A 25284-nucleotide genomic window follows, 5' to 3' on the forward strand; every position below is an offset into this window, starting at 1 on the left:
TTCCTCTTTAGTTTTAAATCTGCTGGTTGAATGGAGTACTCCCCTGAGCCATAAGGCCTAAGTCATACTTATTAAGTTTCTAAAGTATAGGTCATGATTTCAAAAAACTCCCTTGAGTTTGCATATAATGGTATAAATGCACAAAATTAAACTGGAAATCATAAATTCTAGAAGAAAGAAGGCAGCATTTAACCAAGTATAGTGACTTGACCTATTTCAGGAGTGTGACAATCTTTGCCTATCTTCACTGTTTCTCATGACACATGCCCCCCTCCATCGTCTCTAGTAGACTAAAGTTGCAAGGCTTTCATAGTAACAGAACTTCAGACATCCTACAACTTGACCTGTTAGAAAGCCCAGACATTTTCTTTCTTACTGTTTCCCCACAACTTGTAGGAACCATTGGTGGAATACTTTGAAGTATTTCTCTTCATCCTGCAAATGTTTACCAAGTGGCCACAATGCAGAGGACTCAGAATGAAATGCTACTACAATAATGTGTTTTGGTGCACAGAAGTCCTCCTTAAAAAGAGTGTTTGCTTTTGTGTGCTTTGATCAAAACTTGCCTCTGAGAATTAAGATTTTCTGTTCAGGTGACAGTTATATCAGAATAGTGGTTATTCTTTACATAAATCATTCCAATCATATTGTCTGTCAGCTTTTTGTAGAACGAATGAGGAGTAACAAATCTCAGTGTCACCAAGGTACAGCTGGTTGTTTAGTACCCATGATTCACTGTGATTCACATCTGGTTCAGAGATTGATGACCCACAAACTTAATTTTGTGGTACATTAGTCACTGCTGGAAACTCACAACTGATTGGTTTTCAAACCAGAATTGCTGGTAACTAATACTCCGATGTTCTCTGCAGGGCAACTTTTTCACCATCATCAAGTAGAAATGAATCATTGTTTACTTTGTGAGCCATTGATCAAAATTAAGGGAGGTGAAGACTGCAGGGGAGGGTTTATCCAAGACAAGTTGAGACTTGTGACAGTTCTCATCAATGGGTGGTTTCTTTCAGGGACCAGACTGCTACTGCTGTTGGTACCCTAATCCACTGTAAATTCTGCCAGCATGGCTGGTTCTGTAATGCCAGCTCTTATTTTCAGAATATTCTGTTCCTACATTTCCCCCCATTGGCCAGAGCTCCCTCGTGCTTTCTCTCTTTACAAGAAGGGATGGATGCACTAACTGTATTGAAGGTTGAAATGCTTTGATGTTCATTGTTGCACCCAAAATATATAAAGAACTTATAAAACTCAGCACCTAGAAAGCAAATTGCCCTGTTTAATAATGGGCAGAAGACATGAGTATACATTTTTTCAAAGAAGAAATACAGATGGCCAACAGACATGTGAAAAGATGCTCAGCATCACTCATCATCAGGGAAGTAGAAATCAAAACTACAATGAGATATCACCCCACAGCAGTGAGAGTGGCTAAAATTAACAACACAGGAAACCACAAATGTTAGCGAGGATGAGGATAAAGGGGAACCCTCTGACACTATTGGTGGGAATGCAAACTGGTGCAGCCACTCCAGAAAACAGTATGGAGTTTCCTCAGAAAGTTAAAAATAGCACTACCCTATGACCCAGAAATTGTACTATGAGGTATTTACCCAATACCTCATAGTACCAAAGAATACAAACATACTAATTGGAAGGGATACATGCACCCTCTTGTTTATAGCAGCATTATCAACAGTAGCACCTAGGAAGCTTTTTGATGAGCTAGAGGTAGAATGTATAGACAGGTGTCAAAGATCCAATGAGGCACTCTGAGTTTGTTCTACATATTTTGTTATTAATCTAAAGGTTAAATGAAATCTGATTATGATAGCTGGGCATATGAGTGGCCCACAAGGACCAGTGTATCTCCATGCATAAGCTGGACAAAGCTTTGCTATTGTCAGAAAAAAAAATACAAACTTTCCCCATTTATATTTGTTGACCATGTTAGGCACTCTATTGGGAAGGCAACAGTGGACAGAAAACATACATAGTTGTTGCCCTCCTGTAAGACTTACTTTCTTACCAACTAGACTGATGGTAAGACATAAATAAAGAAATAAGCAAATTTAAATAATTCCAAATAGTAATTTCTACAAAGGAAGCAAGTATCAATAACTATCCCTTTCTAGTTCTCTTCCTCATCAGGTCACATTTTTTGAAAGGGTTGTCCACACTCACTCTCCACTTGATTTGCCAATTACAGTGTCCTCTCTACTCCTATTCCATGGTAGTTTATTGCCATCATTTCTTCTGAATTACAGCTTTTGTCAGATTTCTGTTGCAAAAACCAGCACTGTTTTTGGAAGTTAATCATGCATTGTTGACTTTGGCAGATCATCTTTTATTTAAGGTGAGCAGTTATGAAAGACATAGTTGAAAAGTAATATCTTGACCTTCTCATGATGCCCTTAAGTCAGACAATGAGGTGGAACTTTTTGTATATGTATTAGACATTGCATTATTTTAAAAATTATATATCTTTTTAACAAAATTTTCAATTAATACCAGTATACAGACAGTTTTAGAGTCAGAATGACTCTTGTCTTTCCAAAGCACACATCAAAATATGGAACACAGGCCTCAAGAGGTAAAATAGGAATTTATAAGTAGTAGAGATGTGTTATGTAAAATATGTACTAGCAACTGAATGTGTGTCTCTCCAGAATTCATATGTTAAAACCTAATGCCCATTGTGATGCTATTTGGAGGGGGTGCCTTTGAGAGGTGATTAGGTCATGAGAGTAGAGCCCTCATAAATGGGATTAATGCTCTTATAAAAGAAGCCCCAGAGGGGCGCCTGGATGGCTCAGTTGGTTACTCAGCTCATGATCTCAAGGTTCTGGAGTTTCCACCCTGTGTCAGGCTCTCTGCTGTCAGCACAGAGCCCACTTCAGATCCTCTGTCTCCCTCTCTCTCTGCCCCTCTCCCACTCATGCTCTCTCTCTCTCTCTCTCTCTCTCTCTCTCAAAAATAAATAATCATTTAAAAAAATAAAAAAATAAAAGAAGTCCCAGGGAGGTCGCTCACTCCTTCCACCATGTAGGACACAGTGAACGAAGATGGCTAACAATGAACCAGAAGGTAGGCCTCTTACCAGATAGTGAATCTGCAGGTGCCTTGATCTTGGATTTCTCAGACTCTACAACTGTGACGAATAAATTTCCTTTATTTATAAGCCACCCAGTCTGTGGTATTTTATTATAGCAGCCCAAACAGCCTAAGACAGCACATCCAGCAAAAATAATACTTTCAATATTTCACTGGTTTGGGTTACAAATCTTTTATTTTGAACTGTTTCCAACTTACAAAAAAGTTGTAAGAATAGTACAAAGAATTCCTGTATACTTTTCTTTTATGTTCCCCCACTGACAGATTTTTAAAGACATTTGCTTTATCATTCTTTCTCTCTCATTCACTATATAGTTATTATTTTCCTGATGTTGGTAATTGGACTGCAGTCATGTGAGACAATGCCCTTCTTTTGGGGAAGAATAAATATTTCATTGTATTTCCTAAAACTCTTCTTTTAGGAAAGTATAAATACTTTGTGATATCTTCTAAAACAAGGATATTTTCTGACATTACCACAGTCTAATTGTCATAATCAGGAGATTAATATTGCTATAATACTTGAATTTATGGACCTTATTCAAAACTTGTCAATTGTCTCAAAAATGTTCTTTATAGGACAAATAATAAAAAAGATAAATAATAAAAAATAAAAAGACTTTTTTATTTTCATCTGATTCAGTACTTCAGGACAGAAACATGCATATATTTAGTTGTCAAGCTTCTTTAATCTAGAACAGAACACTTATATTTCATGAAGCTATTTTTTAGATGTGTAGTCTTTTGCAGATGCTGAAATAAACTATTTTCATTCAATGATGAAAAATTATTAAAACTCTTTCAAGATTTGATGAGCCTTAGACAACACATAATATAGTATGAATATTTTATATATATCCAGGCATTTAGGAATTGAAGATATTCTTAGCTTAACACATTTTCATTTTGAATCAGTGAACTTTTGAAAAGTAAATGTTGCTTTATGCCAATATTCTTTAACCCTGTCCTTCTATTTGTTTTATGTAGTTTAGAATCAGCAATACTTTAAACAAGTGTTCCGTAAGCTCCAAAAATAGACTCCACTGGGCTAGAATTGACCATGAGTTCCATTTGGAAATGGAATATTACCAAAAGGGATTATGGTAGTCATGAAAGTAATCATGGAGGAAGGTGTATTTAATTAGGCCCTTGGAGAAAGCTGAGGTCAAGAAGAGGCAGAGAGAAGCAGAAACATCACATGACAGAAGGTCCAGCAAGAAGTAACAAGCAGTTTGTATCCCAGACCCAAATGGGTACCTGGCAATAAGAAAACCTTTTTCTTCCCTTAAGAACCTTGTCTCACAGGGCTGGGTTTCAGAGCAGGAACTTCCCACAGTTCTTAGAAGCACTGAGGTTCTGAGCAGGTAGATTATACACAGTGACTTACCTACAAAGGTAAGACTGCTTTCTGCGAACTGTCAAAAGCCTATTGATCATAACTAGGTTCCAAACTTAGAACTAAACAAGCAATAGTGTTGGCATAATGGGATTCACCTAGAACTGAGTCAAAGATATTTAGTCCTCTAACCTCCAATGAGGGACACATATTTACATGTTAGGCTTTTATTCCCAGCTGTGCCATGAAAATCTGCATTTTCATGGTTTTCTTGCCATGTTTTCTACCGTGAGTTGAGTGAAGAGACTGTTTTGTTTTGCTCAGTATTCCCAGGGTGTACTAGGTATTTAATAAATATTTGTTCAATTGCTGATGCCAGAATAAATGAGTAAAATCTTTCTTGGTAAACAAACTAGAATCTTCTTATTTATTTATTTACTTATGGAAAGTTGCTCTGGAATGAGGACATCCTAATGGGGAGGGTTTGTCTGTACAAGTAACCTCCATTTTGTCCTTTCACGGTTCACCCTCCTGTTGGGGTGTCTTACTGTCATTACTGCTACCATCACCACAACCTGGGCCAGGCATAATTGGAAACATATTCTTTGTTTCTCTTTATCATAATTAATACAGTAAAAAACTTTTTTTAGAAAATCAGCACTAACCATTAAAAACAGAACAAAAAAGTATTTTAAGAATGTATAGATATCATGCACACAGACTGATATTCTATATACAGGTCTGTAATCCTCTACTGTCTTCTCACATCAGGCATCTGAACAATTTCAGGGACTTTTTACCTTTTTCTGTTTGCTGCTCTGCCTGATTCTTTGTGGTTCAGGCCACCTCATTTCTGGTTGTAATGGAATCTTTTCTGAATAAGTCTGGTACAATGCTACAATTACCTTTCCAGGATAGGTCTGAGTTACTGACACACTGTGGTGATCAAGCCTGCTCTCCAAGTATTACAAACGAACAATACGGGAGCCCAAACCTACATGTAAGAGTTAGCAGTAGCTTCGAGTCATTTCTGTTTGATTCTCAGCCATGTTATCTTCTCCATCATTGTCTCGCTATTGAAATAGCCTTACAATTCTATTCCAAAATGACTACAATTTATTGAATACTTCTTGTGTGCCTCATATTGGGCCCTTCACCGTCATTGTTTTAGTTAATCCACACCACCATGGTAATCATTATTATCTGTATTTTAAAGATGAAAGCCTGTGACTGAAAGAGGTTGCATAGCTGGTGAACAACAAAGTTGGAATTCGATGGTGGACAGGCTGACTTCAGAGCCTGCATGATACTGCACAGAGTGGCCTCACTCATTCCAAGATTTTAAGACATTTACTACATTTAACAATGATTAGTTTTATTTTTCATATATGTAGAGTCCAACAATCCTTTGAGTATATCTACCTATGTTCTAATATCCTCCTATTATTGACAAAGAAATTGAAACAAAAGTCCAGTGACCTACCAGAGGCCACAGAATTAATTAATGTCTCTGTGACAATGAGTACTCAGGGCTATTGGCTCCTGGTTTAATATTCTTTTTACTGTATTGCATTGCCTCCCTATATTCTTTTTAAAAAAATCGATATAATTCAAACTAAAAGAATTTGCCAATGATTGGATATGTTGAGATAACAGCTCTTGTAAGCCAATAGTAATAATCAGAACATTCTGTGTAGTTTAAATTGATGTAATTGTATATCATTTTCTCTCAATTACTGGAATTAGGCAAGAAAAAGATGTATAATATATAGTTTAATATGCCAATAAAGCATGATGTATTAAGAGAACCTTCACTTAAGTTCTCATATGAAAAGCCAATTGCTGTTTTTCTTATTTTATCTTCAGACGTTTCAAGGTCCTGATTTCTTCAAAACATAATTTTCAAGGTTGAAAATAAAGATTTAAGTCGATATCCTAAATTCTGGCACTAAGAACTACCACAAAACCCCAGAATTTTACCTGGGAACACTAGAAGTGAAAAGATATTAAATATTACAGCTGGTCAAGGACTCTACTCCTGAGAAAATAGCAAGTTAAACATTCCTGCACAAAATATCTGCCAGAGAGAGAATATTCCAACATTGATTGTAAGAATGACTAGGTGATACCTAAATTTTTTTGCATTCTGAAATTCTGTAATTCTGCATAGACTGTTTTCTTGTGTAAGGTTATCTATGTGTTTGGACAAGGCATGAATTGCTCAGAATAATGATTAAAGCAACTCAAATTAACATCCTAAGGAAATGTGAGTTTGAGCATACTGATTTTATGGAGCACTGTCCAGACATTAGGAGCTGTGTTTTGGCAGGATATTTAATGACATGAGATATGGAGAAAAAATATGCTGATCTAAGTAACTTTGGTAAAAAGTGTTTTGACTGGGAATTAAAAGACTAAAGACAAAAGGAACAAGACATAAACAACTGTATTCTAGTTGGTAAAGTTACTTCTCATGAGGATATGGGTTAACAGTTCTGAGTCTGTTTTACGTACATGCTGGGGTTGATCAATGAATAAATGAATGGCAGGTTGTGGAAGCCAAATTTCTCACTGTAGAAAAGGGAGGTTACTGATTAACCGGGGGGTTGGAGCTGGCTACAATAAACAGTGTGGTACTGGATTAGAGTCAGAAACCTCAACATAAGCTCGCGGTTGGCCTTGTAGAGATAAATGGATACTTACAGAAATAAGATTAAATATTGCATTTATAGGTGAAAACGCATATACATATTTCCTAGTTTTGTGTGCGGAGATGGCTTAGACAGAATGACAGTCTGGTAGTAGGTGCCCAAATCTTGGGCAACTTTGACCAACAAAATAAATGAAATAGTACTAGATTGTAATTCATAGTATCAAATAAATATCCATGAGTCCACACTAATATAATAAATGACTGAATAAATAGAGAAGAGAGAAATCTCCCATATGGGAGAATTATAAATAATTTATATAGATACTCTTCCCTTCAAGATAGCGAAGCTTAACTCCTCACTCCTTGAGTATGGGCTAAATTTTGTGACTTGCTTCCAAAGAATAGGAAGTAATACAATAGTATGGAAAGGAGGTTAAAAAAAAAAAAAGTAACCTTATAATGGAGAAATCTGGCAAACATCACCTGGCCAGGGCCAGTTATTCAAGTTTAATGTCATCAGTGATGAGTCACATTGATAGCATGTAGATTAAGAACCTACGCATCTGTAAAATTTAAAACATTTGTTTTAGACACTTGGAGTTGTTGGTTCAGTGTTATCTGTAGACAGTGATGGCTGAGGTGCAATTGATCCTGTCTAACCTTTTAAGCGCTATCCTGGCCATGAATTTCATTCACCTCTCCCACCCCCACCCCCTCGAACCTCAACAGTTCCTTTGTGTTGATTTCAGATCTCTGCTGTCCTCTCAGAGAGGTATCTGAAGCTGGTTTAATCTCTTGAATCTAGCCACAATCCTCTCCAAATGCCCTAAAGCTGTGATATCATTCTTTTGTAAAAAGACCTGCCGCCTCCCATGGGCTACAGCCTCAGAAGCCCTGATGTGTTTGAATGCCTTCATATTTATCTGGTAATTTCTACACATCACCACTGTCCCTTTAAAGTGGACCCTGATGATGTAGGGGATAAGATGTTTTGCTGTCTGATCTCTTCATCCTTCTTCTATCCCTCTTTTACTTCTAATACTCTATGGCTGGAGGGGCAGATTTCTCCCATTTCCTTGGGCAGTTATTTCTTTTATTGTATCCATTCTGTATTGTCTCCATTCCTGTGTTCAAGTCAGCCAGCCCTCTTGACAGAGGAGCCCTGAGATATTAGAAACCAGGAATTAACAAGGATTAAGATATATTGGCTTAATATTTCCAAAATTTAACCCCCATTTAATCTCTGCCCTGATCCGGGCATGCAAATAGTACTATAATGCCACATACTAGGATTTCTGGGAATAGAAATCCTTTCAGAATACTATGTTCTGTAAATTACATATTATGGTGGTTGAAGACCCAGGAAGATGAAACTGTGAAGGGTGCACTTTGGTAAAAAGTCATAAACCAAGAATATCAAAATCTTTAACTTTCTTTTAGTCCTCAGTCCCTAGGCCAATCCATATGAATTTCTTTCTACTAAGATCCCCTTTTTCCAGCATTATAATAGCAGTATTTCTGTAGATGACTTGGGCCTTTACATTATGTCAAAGTTCCCTTAACCTCCACCCCAGATCTTTTCTACTAATGGTGGATTCTACCTTGATCATCATTTGGAACTAGATCCTTCAGTTTCTATGCATGTTGGATGAAGCCTTTCTTACTGCCAAAGTTAAAATAAATTTATTTATTCATTTATTTACTTATTTACTTATTTATTAATTTATTTAATGCTTTTATTTGAGAGATAGTGTATGAGCACGAGTAGGGGAGGGGCAGAGGGAGATAGAGAATCTTAAGAGGCTCCATGCATAGTGCAGAGCCCAATGTGGGACTCAATCCCATGACCCTGGGATCATGACCTGAACATAAATCAAGAGTTGGATGCTCAACCAACTGAGCCACCCCTATTTATTGTTTACTTAGTTTTATTTTTTTTTAATTTAACTATGTATTTTTTAAATGTTTATTTATTGAGAGAGAGAGAGAGAGAATGCACATGGGTGGGGAAGGGCATAGAGAGAGGGAGTTAGGGAGAGAGAGAAAATCCCAAGCACAGGGGGCTGGATCCCAGGAACCATGAGTTTATGACCTGAGCTGAAATCAAGCGTCAGATGCTTAACTGAATGAACCACTTGGGTGCTCCCCTATTTGTTTTTTTCTATATGGTTTCAAACTAAAGGCTATTAAAAGTATTCGATTTTCCCCCCAAATTAGCACTTCCATTGCTGCTAAGAAAATGTCCCTCATTTTGTAATCCAAAGCACTACCTTCATAAACCATGAGTTTTCTATGAGTTTTAGGGTCCTGCCTCCTACCATCTACACTGGAATTTCACCTTAATTAACTATAGCGCAATAAACTATAGGCTGTGCAGACTGACTTGTGAGGTCCTGTAGCAAACCAATGCAAAAACATAAATTTAGGTCAATAATAAGCAGAAGTACAAAATATGCCAAGAGAAGCTTCTGAAAAGTATGATTGTCTGTCTCATCCTGCCAGTGGGCTGGGCCCTTTCATAAGATGAGGACTTCCTGAGATGTGATGCTATCTTTCTAGTGGTCAGTACAGCCCTCCCAAATCTTACTGACTTTGTACTATTTATAAGTCTCAGTGCTTACTCATCTTTATTTTGGTAAATGTTCCTTCCCCCATACCTAACCTTTATAGTTTCTCTTCTTACTCAAGGAAAAGACTTTAACTTCATTATTATTCCATGTTTACCTGCTTCTACCTTGACTTTCTTACACACACACATGTACAGTACCCATGTATGTGTACACACACATGTGCATGCTCAAAAGCATGTAAGTGCACACACACGCATACTCACAAATGCATACACATACAAACATATATTGAATGGATTGTAATCCTTATTTCATGATACTTTCATTATTGATCTATGTAAAACCATCTTTTATGTATACATCTCTATGTCAATCTTAGATGTTATCAGTTTCAGTCATTGTCCATCTGCTCGAGAATCCACAAAGTACACATAATTTAAATTAGTCCCTTATGTTCCATCTACCTCAAATCTACATAGTCATTGACATCCCTTTTCCACCCCCCTTCATCTGTACCAAGTCCAGTACAAAGGGGAGCCAGGAATGAGTAATGATTTCTTCAACTACTATTGTTATGTGTGGTTTTTTTTTAATAGGCAAAGAACTTTATTAACCTGATTCCAAACTTTATTCCCAGGCTTCTTCAGCTTAATTAGCTGCAAAGAATGAATTGTGTACAAGCAACAGCTGCAAAGAACTTCAGGGTCCATGGGGCTGGGGCTTAAAATTATTAGAGAACTAGATTTTATCAGATCCATGAACAAAATTTTAAAAAGTAGTCATAATATAAAATAGCAGCTCCCAGTAACTTCTTTAAGTTTTATCTTCTTCAAAAGTTGGCTGCATTCAGTTTGCTTCATTGCTTCATCAGTTACCCACAAGATCTGAAACTCCGCCATCCTCCTCTTCCCTGGTAGTGAGTTGTGCTTTTCCATCCACAGATTGTGTGGGCAGAACTTCAGCCAGTCTTCTTAAACCAGTCAGACTGTCTGCCTCAAGTTTGGTTTAAGATACTGCGTAGCATTTCTGCCAGCTGCTCTGTCTCAGCATGGCCTGTGATGGCGAATGTGTTCGCTGCCAGGGATGCCTGAACTTCAAGGTTGTGGAAGTGGATCACTGTTCCTTGGTTTGTGAACATACTCACTTCTTCAATACCAGAGATATTGTTTATGTCTAATTTTTTACGGATGTTGTTTATCATCTGCTGCTGCCGTTGTGTGAACCACCTTCTTCTTTCGGTGAGCAGTTCCTTTCCCGCCAATGTGCACTTGTGCTCGCAGTTTGGCGAGTTCCTCCTGGTTCATGATAGTTTCTTTCATCTTGTTGGAGTGGAAATGGGACTGTGTGGAGGACTAGGGTTGATATTCAGGGGGTCTCGGGTGGACCCCGCTGAGATTAGGTACACACTCGCAAGGATGCAAGATGGCAGCTAGAGCTAACTCTATATTGTTTAACAAAGTCTTAATCTAAAAGGAAACTATCGTTGGCAAAATTTCAAGTATCTGAAAGCATGGGAAGTAGGATTTAGCATGAGAAGTTATTGGGAGCGTGAACAAAATTTTTTTTTAATTTTTTCCTATGAAACTCTACCAAATAATTGTGATCCCCCAATTCTTTTGTCTGTGAGACTAGTCTTGCCTCTGAATATTCTTTTATTTACTTATTTTTTTTAAGTTTACTTATTTATTTTGGGGGGGGGGCAGAGAAAAATGGACAGAGAGAGAATCACAAGCAGACTCCGTGCTGTCAGCATAGAGGCCAGTGCAGGGCTCAAATACAAGAACCATGAGATAATGACCCAAGCCGAAATCAAGAGTCAGACACTTAACTGACTGAGCCACCCAGGTGTTCGGCCTCTGAATATTCTTTTAGTAACCAAACCATGCCAGAGGCAATGCAATTTGCTATGATAAATCAATGAGTGGAGCTGTCATTGTATGGTAAATAGAGAATTTCAAAAAATCACTATAGCTTTGTTCTCCCCAGGCCCGCTTCATTTCTGTATTTCTCAGCCCTCCGCTTATCATATTTCCCTAGAACTGTCTTCTGGAAACTTGAGGTAGACCAGCCACCTATACTACCGAGCATATAGTCTCTCCTATGTTTACAAGGATGGGAATGCTGAGCTCAGTGCTCCATGATGTGTGTGATTTATTCATACTTGAGCTTTGGTGAGGTAGAATCACTGCATGCTGTCTTTTTTTTGAGTATAGTGTTTTCATGTGTCTTTTCATGGAGCAGTAAATTTGGGGTAGGGAAGGGAACAAAGACTATATGTCAAAGAAAATACTTTGTATGTTTAATCCATATTGAGAAAGAACAGACCACTTTTAGGTTTCCCCTTACACTTCAAAAATATAGCTGGCTGGAATTTTCTTGTAATATACCATGAAGTAACTTAGTACTTAATGAAATGAAATTTGAGTATCACAAAGAGGAAATAAATGACAGGCCAAAAAACTGCCATGAAATTACATTAAAATGTACTTGGCGTACATTTAAATTACCCTAGTTGCATTGCAAAAATAGCACAGTGATAGAGTTGCTGGAATTAAAAGAACAGAATGTTGCCAAGGTTGAAACTATCAAAGGCAATTGAGTGTGGTTTTTTTTTTTTCCCTTGTGAATAAATGAGCTGATTTTTTCCCTTTTGGCATAAGATGCTAAGATGATCTATCCTATCCTATCCTATCCTATCCTATCCTATCATCTTCAAGTAGATTCTAATTTTACACCTATATTATATACACACTTCATTATTTGTTTCCATTAAAGCAATTATAGTATATACATATCTTCATTGCTGACTTTACCACAGTATAATTTTTCTATGCAGAATATTATAGTGCTAACCACAGGTCTCTGAGGTTAATGAATTGGATACTGAGCATCATTGCTTGTTGTAAATCTGTCGTAGCTGTAGAAGACTCCAGTTAAGCTACCCTTGATTATCAACATTATAGGAATGTTCTATGGTAAAGTTTTACCCGCAATTGGTTAAAGTTCGTAGACTTGACTGGGGGAAGGGAGAAGGGTACTAATATATCTGATACTCTCTACTATAATTGCTGTTTTAAATACATTATCACACCTAACTTTTATAAAATCCAATGACCTAGATGTTATTATTCCTATTATATACAGGAGGAAAGACAGATTTACCTAACTAATGTCATAAAAAGTTTTAAACCCCCATACATATGTCTGCTTTACCTCATCATACTGTTTAAAGATTCTACATTTACCTAACACTCTAAGTGTTTAATGAAAGAAACAGAAAACAAAACAAAACAATGTGGCCCCCTGCAAGAAGCATTTTTATATATATACATACACACATATATACATACATATATAGATAGAGCAATATATATTATATAATGTATGTTATTTATAATATATGATAAATGTATAAATATAATATGAATATCATATACATGTTGTTACTAACTGAATATTTTCTTCTGAACTTCATATGTTCAATTCCTAACCCCCAGTACCTCAACATTTAACTATATTTGAAGATAGGGTCATTAATGAGGTAATTAAATTAAACTGAGGTCATTAGTGTGGGGCATAATCCAATAGGACCAATGTCCTAATCAGAAGAATAAATTAAGACATAGCTACACAGGGAAAACCATGTGAAGACCCAGGGAGAAGACAAAGGAGAGAGGCCTCAGAAGAAAAAACTCAACTCTGTCAACACTTTGATATTGGACTTCTCCTCCAGATTTAAGAGAGATTAAATTTTTGTTTCTTAAGCCACTCAGTCTGTGGTACTTTGTTACAGCAACTCTAGCAAATGAACATACTTGTATAATATAAAAATAACAGAAATCAGTGCAACTAGTCTCAATCCCCAATTAATGTTTTTTTAATAATAAAGTTACCTTTGACATTATTCTTAGTAATATATATATATGTGTGTGTGTGTGTGTGTGTGTGTGTGTGTGTGTATATATATATATATATATATATATATATATATTTATATGTCTCCTCAGGCAAGGGTAGCAAAAGCAAAAGTAAACAAATGGGACTATATCAAACTAAAAAGCTTTTGCACAGTGGGAAAAAAAACAGGAACAAAATGAAAAGGCAACCTACTAAATGGAGAAGATTCTTTCAAATATATATCCAATAAGGGGTTGATAACATATATAAAGAACTGCTACAACTCAATAAAAAAAAATCGATTAAGAAATGGGCATAGGACCTAAATAGACATCTTCCCAAAGAAGGCATACAGATGGCCGTCAGGCACATGAAAAGATAGTCAACATCACTAAATTATCAGGGAAATGCAAATTAGAACCACAATGAGATGCCACCTCACACCTGTCAGAGTGGCTATTATCAAAAAGATGAGAAATAACAAGTGTTATTGGGAGAAAAGGAAACCCTTGTGCACTGTTGGTGGTCATGTAAATTGGTGCAGCTATTATGGAAAATAGTATGGGGGTTCCTCAAAAAATTAAAAATAGAAATGATCTAGCAATTCCACTTCTGGCAATTTATTCAAAGAAAACAAAAACACTAATTTGAAAAGATACATACACCCCTATTTTCATTAGAGCATTATTTACAATAGCCAAGATATGGAAGCAACCTAAGTGTCCATTGATAGATGAATGGCTAAAGAAGATGTGGGGTGTGTGTGTGTGTGTGTGTGTGTGTGTGTGTGTGTGTGTGATGGAATATTACTCAGCCATGAAAAAGAATGAAATCTTTTTTGCAACAACATGGATGCATCTTGAGGGCATTATGCTAAATGAAATAGAGAAAGACAAGTGTCTTATCATTTCACTTATATGTAGAATCTAAAAACAAAAGCAAATGAACAAACAAAATAGAAACAGACTCATAGATATAGAGAACAATCTGGTGGTTGCCAGAGGGGAGGGAGGTGGGGGGTGATGCGTAGATTAGATAAGGGATTAAGAAGTACAAGCTTCTAGGGGCACCTGGGTGGCTCAGTTAGTTAGGTGTCCAGCTTCGGCTCGGGTTATGATCTCATGGGTCATGAGTTCCAGCCCTGCATCAGGCTCTGTTGTGACAGCTTGGAGCCTGCAGCCTGCTTCAGATTCTGTGTCTCCCTCTCTCTCTGCCCTTCCCCTGCCTATGCTTTGTCTCTCTCTCTTTCTCTCTCTCTCAAAAATAAATAAACCTTAAAAAATATTTTTAAAAAGACATACAAACTTCTAGTCATAAAATAAATAAATCATGGGGATGTGATGTACAGCGTAAGGAATGTTATCAATAATGTTGTAATAGCTTTGTATGGTGACAGATGGTAACTAGACTTATGATGCTCATTTCATGATGTATAAAAGTATCAAATCATTATGTTTTACACCTGATATTAATATAATATGTCAATTATAATATAATAAAAAAGAAAAAATAATAAAGAGTTAAATAATACAAAAACAATCTGATACCATGGATTTTTACAAAGGCAATTTCTAGGACCTGGATGCCTTTGGTTCATTACATGTTATGCCCAATCTCCCACATATTCAATATTTGCATTACAGAGTCACAGCGGTAGTTGATTTGAAGAAACATGACCCTGGGGCACTTTATTATTTACAGTCATGAAAAAAGATTCAATCATGTTTAGTCTATTGCACTTACATAAACACAAGGACTGTATTATTAAATTTTAGAAATATTTTCAAGTTGAAACAAAATGGTTTTTCAAGTCAGCTAGAAATTCAGTTTACTCAAACAGCTTTTTCTGTCTAATCATGTGTTAAGGTGGAATAGATGTTACTGAAAACAAACCTCATACTTCCTTCTCTATTTGGACATTAATGCTAATTTACACACTCTGCATTTCCAATGTGCTTTAGAATGTATAAAGCACCTTTTGAACACTGTCTCCTCTTCTGTGAAGCCTTCCCAGGCTCTGCCAGGAGATTCAGCACCATTTGATCTCATGTCACTCAGCTTTCCCTGTGTTACAGATTTCACTGCAGTGTAATGTAGTTTGTTTACTTATGTGTTGACTTTCTCAAAGGCAGCAACTATGCCTGTTCAGATTTCTGTTCCCAGGGCCCAGCAGCTCCTGGCACACAGCAAGTGTCCAGTAAGTGTTCATGTAGCTTCTTATGCTATGCCTTCCCAGAATACTATTTTTACAGCTGAAGAATCTGAGATCCAGAAAGTTTAATTGAGAAGTAGGGTTAGATAGCAGAAGTTGGCGTGAAGGAGGAGGTGATATGGCGACGTTGGTGGGAAGTCAGAGGCTGGAGCATCTTAGGCATTGAGATTTTGTTTTATAGGGACGGAAAGCCATGAACAGTTTTAAGTAGATACATGATATGCTTTCATTTACATTTTTTAAAGATTGCTCTGGCTGCTGAAAGAAGCAGGGAGACCAATTAGGAGGATGCTGGAGGCTCCCTTGAGAGAGAGATTTGTGATTTAGACTATGGAGAAAGCAGATATGATGAAAAGCTGTAGATTGTTTCTACATGTATTTTAGGAGGAAAACTCATGGAATTTGCTGATGTTTTAGACAGGATGGGGTTATTGACAAATTTGACAAAAGTTACTTGTTACCTGTTATGTGTTAGTCACTGCTTTAGAAACTGAACATATATGGGAAAAAGCAGGTAAGGTGCCTCCTGTCAGGACCTGCCGTTTATACTGTGGTGGGGTTATACAGACAAAAACAAACAAAAAGCCCATGATGATTTTTACCTTAAGGAAGATAAAGCCCTGTGGGGACCCCAAGAGGACACTTTAAATTGTGTGGCAAGGGAAATTCCCATGGGTACTTTGTTAGAGGGCTAATGACAAGGAACCAGCCATATAAAGTTCTAGAAGAAAGTGTTACATGCAGATGAAATGATTAGTGCAAAAGCCCTGAGGTGGGAACAAGCTTGACATGTTACAAGAACAGAAATAAGGCCAGTGTAGTTTGTAGGAAGTGAAAAAATTGGAGGGTCATTTGGAATTAGGTAGGTCCAAGGGCATTAGGGGGCAAACTGTGGTGTGGAGCCTTTTGTACCACCCTAAGGACTATAGCAGGAAGCCATTGTGAAATTGTAGTTCTTCTACTGAGTGTGTAGAAAGGCAATATGAAAAACAATGATCTGAGTAAGACATGGTGTTGGCTTGGGCCAAAATAGTAATGGTACAGATGGAGAGGTGTACATAAATTCCAAATACGTCTTGAAGGGAAAATAGTGAAGAGTAAGAGATAAAGATGCTTCAAAGATGACCTGTAACATGGGGCCTTGAGCACCTGGACAGATGATGATGCCATTTAGAAATGGAAAATTGGCAGAGGAATAGATTTGGAGATGAGAATCAAGGTTTCCCTTTGGACAGGTGTCTATTTAACACCCAGGTTATTGTGTCAAATAGACTGATTATCAGAGAAAGAAAGTTTGTGATTTGAACAATGAAATATTAAATGTTAAGTGGAGGTGCCTATTAAACACCATATTGAAGATATTGATGAAACATCCTCACTTATTTAAGATCGATTTACCTTAGGCAAATCAATACCAAACCAAACCAAAAACCCAAACTGTATTTATGAGGGGGTAGAGTCATATTACCATGACCTCCATTTGGTTGAGACATGGTCACAGTTCCTAGTACAGAGTTGACAGAGAGGAACATGTGCTCATTGAGCCAGATATGCTAAGCTGGAGGAAAGAACATATAGCATAGCTCATGCACAATGCACAGGGAATCTGGAGCAACTCACTTCTGGATTCTCCCCGCACACACCCATGTTTTGCTTTTCTAAAAACCATCTCTGGACTGTCTCTAATCCCTGGGATACCCCAAATTTCCCTCTTTGTTTTGTAAAGCTGGTGGAGACAATAGGTATGCTCACATTTTCCCCAATTTCCACTGTTTAAAGTAACCTTTGGGAGCCATAATTGAAGTGGTAAGACTTAACAAGTGTTAGTTTTAACTACACTGGAAGAAAATTTATTGTGGATTACATGTGTAGATTTTAGGGGAAAACGTTACTCTTTACTCTAATACTTTTAATATAGAACCACATTCAACACACAAATCAATGGAATAATTTACTTATTAAAATAACATACACCGAACTAATTTTATATTTAAAAAATCCTTTGTTCGATTTTGTGAGCTACTTAACTCTGCAGTCACATTCCTGATGTATTTGCTAATGGCGTGTCTTCCCATACATTATCTAAAAGTATTCTATTATCCTCATTTCAGATTCAAATTCAGTTTCAAAGCCCCTATTATGACCTGAGCAAGGTATTTTTTTGCTACTTATTGAACTAGCATATAGGCTCTGTGAAATAGTATTGTTATCCCAGTTTTGTACACGAGGAGGCAGGCTGAGAGTGGTTCGTGAATTGCTCCATATCAGGTAGCTAGTAAGTGCAGGAGCAGACACCCATTTCTTTCTCTTAAAGGATGATCAACCTGGGTTTAAAAGTTAATTTTGCTTCCTCATCCTACTAAAATATCTACTTTTCCAGCTTGCTGTTTATGCAGTTTACTGAATCATATGCTCCGGCTTTACAGAAAGTTAGTTTTATTCTCTAATAATTTTCATATTCCAGAAACGTGAAGTGTAAAGCAAATGATGGCTCTGAATTCTGTCTCTGTCATGGCTTTTACCTGAGCTTTCGATTTATAGAAGTTTCATAACATCAGGGTCTCTGTTTTCACTCAGTGCCCAGAGCAGTAGACACTCAATAAATATGTACCAAATGGATGATGAGCCTATATTGTCTACTAGATATCTCATCTTGACTGTCCCAGAAACTCCCCTCATTATTTTCCCCTCAATTCTGCTGTTTCCTCCAAGTCCTGAAAATTCTTTCTTTTCGTAACTATGGGATCTGTCCATTATTTGCTATCCTTTCTGCCATTTCCCCCATTTCAGATGATCACCCTCTTTCTCCTGAAATACAACAACAGCTCCCTAACTTATCTTCCTGCCTACTTCCTTGTCCTCTATTAATCCATTCTTTGCTCAAAAGCCAGAATAAAATGCCTGCCTTGTTTAAAAAGTCTTTCAATGGCTCCCCCTTTAGATGGCTTTTATGGTAACTTCCAAAAATTTTAATAGGATTTCAAAGTCAGTATTATGAAACTTCTGCTTGGCTCTTCACATGACTTCCCACCTGTAGCTTCTTGACACTCTTAGCTGTAGCCTTAATAAATGTCTGATTCTTAGATGGCTTGACACTATCACTTGCCTTTGGATCTTTATTCATTTTACCCCTCCGTCTGGAGCACTTAAAGCTTTTTCTTTTTTTAATTGTGAAATAAAGCATAAAAGAGAGAAAGACATACACATAACGTATTATATAATTAGTAATGATAAAGTGAACACCTGTTTATCTTCTAAGTCAAAAAAGAAAATCCCGCCAATATCCCCAGAGACCCTCCAGTATCTCCTTTATATTATACCCTCCTCATCTCCTTCCCCCCCCACATACAAGCTAACCACTATTCAGACTTTGTGGTGATTATTTCCTTGCTTTTCTGTAGAGTCTTACCAATTTCACATGAATTCCTAAACAGTATGCTTTAGTTCTTCCTCATTTTTAAATTTATATAATTATGCTCTTTATTTCCTTCTTCACTCGTAATTGTGTTTGCAAGGTTTACGCATGCTTTAATGAGTAGCTCTGGTTATATCAGCATATCAACTTCCCCAATGAAATTGGAATTTGATTGCAATTTTACTGAAATTGTAGACCAATTTGCAAACAGTTCACATTTTAACAATCTGAATTTTCCAATTTTTGAACAAGGGTACATTTCTCTTTATTTTGATCTTCTTTAATGTTTCTCAGTAAATTATATAATTTTCCCGATAGATGTGTTGTTTGATATATTACTAGGCACTTGGTATTTGGGGATTCTCTCGTAAATTATAGTCTTTTTTATTGTTTTATTTTCTAACTTTTGCCAGTACAGAAGACAAAACGAGATTTTATATATTGATCTTGTATCAGCAAGCTTAGTAAATTCTCTTTCTAATTTTTCTGATTTATATGCAATTTATTTGAATTTTATTACTAATCATATTTTCTGTGAATAATTGCAGTTTTGTCTTTAATTTTTTCAGTTCTTATGCCTTTTGTATCTTTTTCTCATCTTACCATGTAGGCTGAAACCATCAATCAACTCTTCAGTAGAAATGAGGAGAATTGTTTCTGATTTCTAATGTCTTTATTAAGTGTGATATTTGCAGTGGGTTTATTTGTGGTTTGCCTTTATTAGTTTAATAATTTTCTTTCCATTGTTAGTTTGCTTCAGAAAAAGATTTTCTGCCTCTGTGGAGAGAGTCATACCATGATATATTTCAGTTAATGCAGTGATGACATTGATTTTCTTTTTCTTAAAACATTTTTTTGAATCTCAGGTACACAGAATTAGATTAATTATAATTCTTGATTCAGGACACTGTCTCCTCTCTAGTTCGTTAATGCTCACATTATGAATTCACTTAATTATTTCAGTTAACTTTTTTTTTAATTTTTTTTAACGTTTATTTATTTTTGAGACAGAGAGAGACAGAGCATGAATGGGGGAGGGGCAGAGAGAGAGGGAGACACAGAATCTGAAACAGGCTCCAGGCTCTGAGCCATCAGCACAGAGCCCGACGCGGGGCTCAAACTCACGGACCGCAAGATCGTGACCTGAGCTGAAGTCGGACGCTTAACCGACTGAGCCACCCAGACGCCCCAGTTTCAGTTAACTTTTTAATACAATAGTTATGTGTAGCACTGTCATGCTAGAAATAGCTGTGTCACTCACAGTAATTGACACTAACATGACCTGCCTCCATTTCATTCCCTGCCTACCCAATCAAAAGTATTTATTTTCTGTTTAAAACGTTTTATTATGTTTTTTTATTTGTGTTTATGAAAAGGATATCATGGTGGCACCTACCTTTTCACGTAATGTTATATTGCTAAAATTTACCCATGTTTTTGCAGGTACTTACAATTCATTTGTTTTGACTACTGATTAAAATTCTGTTGTGTGAATATAACAGAATTTATTTGGTTGTTCTCACTTTGAGAAACATTTGGGGTGCTTCCAAGTTTTTATCATTATTAACAGTGCTTTTATGAACACCCAGTATGTTGATTAATTTGCTAATATTGAAATAAGCTGCATAATCTGGTATCAACATTTTAGTAATGTGTTTAATTTTTCTGTGGTGCTGGATTCAATTGCTAATATTTCTTTAGATTTCTAAAGGTTTCTAAAGGCATCTAGTTTAAAATGCAATATCAGCCTGTATTTTTTTTTCTAACTCTGCTCTCATGTATATATTCAGGCATCATAGAGTAAATTGGGGATTGTGTACTCCTTTTCTGTTCTTGGGAAGCATTTGTATAAAACTGGAATTATTTATTTATTGAATTATTTATTGAATGTTTGGCAGAACCCAATGAAGACATTTTAATCTAGAGATTTTTCTGTAAGAATATTTTTTAATAAATGATTCATTTTCCTTAATTATAATAGAGGGATTTATAGTCACCATTTAATTTTTATCTTAAATTGTTGTGATAAATTATACCTTTCTCAGCATTTGTCCAGTTTTGTCTACATTTTCAGATTTATTGCCATAAACTTGTTCTCAGTCTTCTCTTTGTATCTTTAAGCTCTGCAGAATTTGTAGCCATGGTTCATTTTTCATTCCTGAGATTAGTTATACGCAGCTATTTTTTCTTTCTCATTCTTTATAGTTTTTCAATTTTATTTAGTCTTTTCAAAGAACTATTTTTGTTGACCCTCTCAATTGTAGCTTCTTTTCTTTCATTAATTTTTGTTCTTATTTTTTCCCTAATTTTCTACATATTTTGCTATTTCTTTTTCTAACATCTTGAAATTAACACTCAGTTCATTACAGGCAAACTTCGTTTCTAATATATGACTTGGGGTTCTAAGTATTGCTTTAGTTATATATGACTATTTTTATAGTTATTTATTTGTTATTGATTTCTAGCATAATTTAATTTTGGTCAGAGTGCATACTTTGCAATTTCAACATTTTGAAATTTGTCACGACATATTTTACAATTTTATATATGGTCACAGTTTGAAAATCTTCTGACATGTTGTAAAATGTGTATTCTATATTTTGCAAGTACATAGTTTTCTCATATGTTCTTTAAGTCAAGTTTATTCATTATATTGAATTTTATACTTTTACCAATATTTTTGTCTCCTTGTTTCAGTTATTAAGAGTCAATATGTAGTTATGTTAAAAAAAAAACCCAGTAATTATAGAGTCTATTTCCTTTTAATGTGCTAACAATTCATTTTAATATTTTGATGAAATCTTAGTGGTGCATACAATTTTTAAATTGTTCTATTTATGTGTCATATATTTGTGTGTTGTATATGTTATACCATATAAATGTTGTATTATATAGTGATTCTCTATTTCTGGAAATGCTTTTTGTCTGTAAAGTCTGCTTTGTCTGGTAATGATGTAGAAACAACTGTTCTTTGTTGTCATGGGTATGTATTTTTTCCACTTACTTCCTTTCAACAATTTAGCATCTTTATGGTTTAGATGGCTCTTGTAAGTGCACATAAATTTTTAAAAATACAATCTGAAAATCTTTTCCTTTTGACTAGACCATTCAGTCCATGAACATTTAATGTAAATGCTGATATATTTGGGTTTAAATCTACCATCTAAATTTGTACTTTAGTTTTGATTCTTTTTGCCTTTTTTTTTTTCTGGTTGGATCAGTATTTTTCCACCATTTTATTTAGTTTCTCCTATAAGTATGAAAGTTATAAACTTGGCTTTACTTCTGTTAATGTTACTGTAAGAATTTTAAGAAATATATCCTTCTCAAAATTTCATATAACTGCTTTACTCTTCCCAATTTGCTTTATTTTTCTGTATTCTTTTCTTCATCTATGTTTCCCTTGGGATCATTTTACATCATTAGTTCTACTTGAAGTAAGTTCTTTATTAATCCTTTAAGTGTGGGTCTGTTAGTAACAAAAACCCCAGTTAGATTGGTTTCATTCCTCAGTTTTAGAAATTCCTTAACTTCTATGTTTTTCATATATTGGCATTGCTATTCTCTTCCACTTCTGTATCTGGTTTGCCAATCAAATGCATATGAAACCTTCTTACTATATCCAAACTTACTTCTGTTTCTTTCCCTCACCATTTTGGTTCACCATGTTTTGTTCTTCTATTTATTTATTTACTGAAGTATAATTGACATAAAATATTATATTGATGTTGGGTGTATAATACAGATTTGACATTTGTGTAAATTGGGAAAGGGTCGCAATTATAAGTATAGTTACCATCTGTCACCTTACAAAGTTAATACAGTGTTACTGATGTATGTTCCCTATTCTATATATTACATTCTCATGACTTATTTATTTTGTAACTGGAGGTTTATACTTCTTGACCCCCTTTTCATTTGTCCCCTACACGCCCCCCCCCCAATCCCCTTCCCTCTGGCAACTACCAGTCTGTTCTCTATATTATAGTCTGGGTTGGTTTTGTTTTCTTTGTTTTGTTTTTTAGATTCTACATATAAGTGAAATCGTGAGATATTTGTCTTGGACTTATTTCACTTCGCATATTGCACTCAGGGTCTATCCATGTTGTCACAAATGGCAAGATTTCATTCTTTTTTACGGCTGAGTAATATTCCATCATGTATATATAACACATCTTCTTTACCCATTCATCTATCAGTGGATGCTTAGGTTGCATCTTGACTATTGTAAATAATGCTGCAGTGAACACAGGTGTGCATATATCTTTTCACATTAGTGATTTCATTATGTTAAATTCTTAATAGGTTCTTCTGGCCTATTTCTAGTTTTTTTTCTTTTTTTAAGTTTTAAAAAATTTTAATTCTAGTATAGTTAACATACAGTGTTATATAAGCTAAGGGTGTATAATAAGTGATTCAACAATTCTGTACATTACTCAGTGCTCATCATGATCAGTGTGCTCTTTAATCCCCATCACTTATTTTACCCACCCCTTTATCCACTTCCCCTCTGAGAAACTTCTGTTTGTTCTCTATAGTTGAGTCTGTTTCTTAGTTTGTCATTGTTGTTTTTTTTCTTTGCTTATTTGTTTTGTTTCTTAAATTCCACATATGAATGAAGTCATGTGGCATTTCTTTTCCTCTGACTTAATTTCACTTAGTTCTCTCCTTAATCTGTTAATCCTGTTTTTAGTTTCAGTCATCATTTTTATTTATAGAATATCTATTTGATTTTATTTTCCAAATTTGCCATGCCATTTAAATATTTTTTAGCTCCCTCTTGAAATTTTAAAGCTTGAGGTTTATTTTTTTAACTTTTATTTCCTAGAACATAGTAAACAGTTGTTTAATGATCTGCATCTGATAATTCTCATATTTCAGTATTTTGAGTCAATGTTTATGTTGTTTCTACTGATTCTCACTCTTAATATCTTGTTTCCTTACATACCCTGGGCATACATACATTGTCTCTGTAATAGACATTTTGTATCTGAAAAACTATAGGAATAATTTAAGGCTTAAGATGATTGTTTCATTCTTCAGAGTGATTTTGTTTATTTCTTCTGCTATGTGCTTCAGATCTTTCTCAATACACTTTTAAGGCTTGACGTATCAGGAACTACCCAGAATGAAGTAAGGAAGCTGGGATGGGAGTTCATGCAGAGGCTATTTTAACAGTTCACTCTATCTTAAGGGTGTATCATGTTCCCAACTTAATGCCAGGGCTGATCTATCAGAGTCCCCACCCTTGTGGGTGACTAGGCTTTCATTCTGAATCATGAACTGCTCAAGGTTTTCAAGTCAGAATTGCTTGTGAGACCTCTTCTAAGTAAAACCAGCTTTGATTGGAAGGTTTACCTGTCTGGAATATCTTTCTTTTGTATTTTGTGCCAGTAATTCCCATTACCTTGTTAGAACTTTGATGCTTTTAAAGCATATTGCTTTTATACATTACCCAGGCTTTTTAGTTTTTCAGCCATAGTTTGATTTAAATTTCCTAGTTACCTATTACCTAATGCTGAAACCTAAAAATTACATCTGCCTAGAACAGTCACTTTTCATCTGCTTAATTTTTCTTACTCTTATGACTCAGTTTAGACATTTTTCTAGTAAAGCCTTCCTAGGACTTCAAATATTGTTTAAATGGCTTTCCTTGTTTTCATAGAATGTTTTCTTTCTCTATTACAGCACACATTCTACATTGTAATTTATACTTGTTTATAAACACCCATTATTTGGCAAGCTCCTTGAAGACAGGAACTATAGCTAATTCTTTATCATTTAATTATCATTCAGTACAATTCATGGCATACAATTAGACATTAAATAGATATCTGCTCAATAAGTAAACGAATGTTCTGTAAATAGGACATTGAAAATAAGTTCATGCATTTTAAATACACACATACAGAAATGTTATTTCTGTATTCATTGAAACTGTATCAAACAAAACAGTGATATCTGCAGATATTTACTGAGCACTGATGTATGCAGAATGCTGTACCGTGAACAGGGCACTGAACTTCTCTCTAGACTGGTGAGAAAAAACAGCCATGCAAGTAATTCTTTATATAT

At 35.6% G+C, this 25284-nt stretch overlaps 1 protein-coding gene and 1 pseudogene across 2 annotated transcripts in view; one reads left to right on the top strand and one right to left on the bottom strand.

Annotated features, from left to right (window-relative positions):
• Positions 1 to 25284, top strand: part of TMEM117 (transmembrane protein 117) — a 489337-nt gene that overhangs the window by 334946 nt on the left and 129107 nt on the right. The gene's annotated exons all lie outside the window — the stretch shown is intronic.
• LOC122473213 lies at positions 9207 to 11170 on the bottom strand (annotated as a pseudogene).

Source organism: Prionailurus bengalensis, chromosome B4, assembly GCF_016509475.1.
Source record: "Prionailurus bengalensis isolate Pbe53 chromosome B4, Fcat_Pben_1.1_paternal_pri, whole genome shotgun sequence".
Lineage (NCBI taxonomy): Eukaryota > Metazoa > Chordata > Mammalia > Carnivora > Felidae > Prionailurus > Prionailurus bengalensis.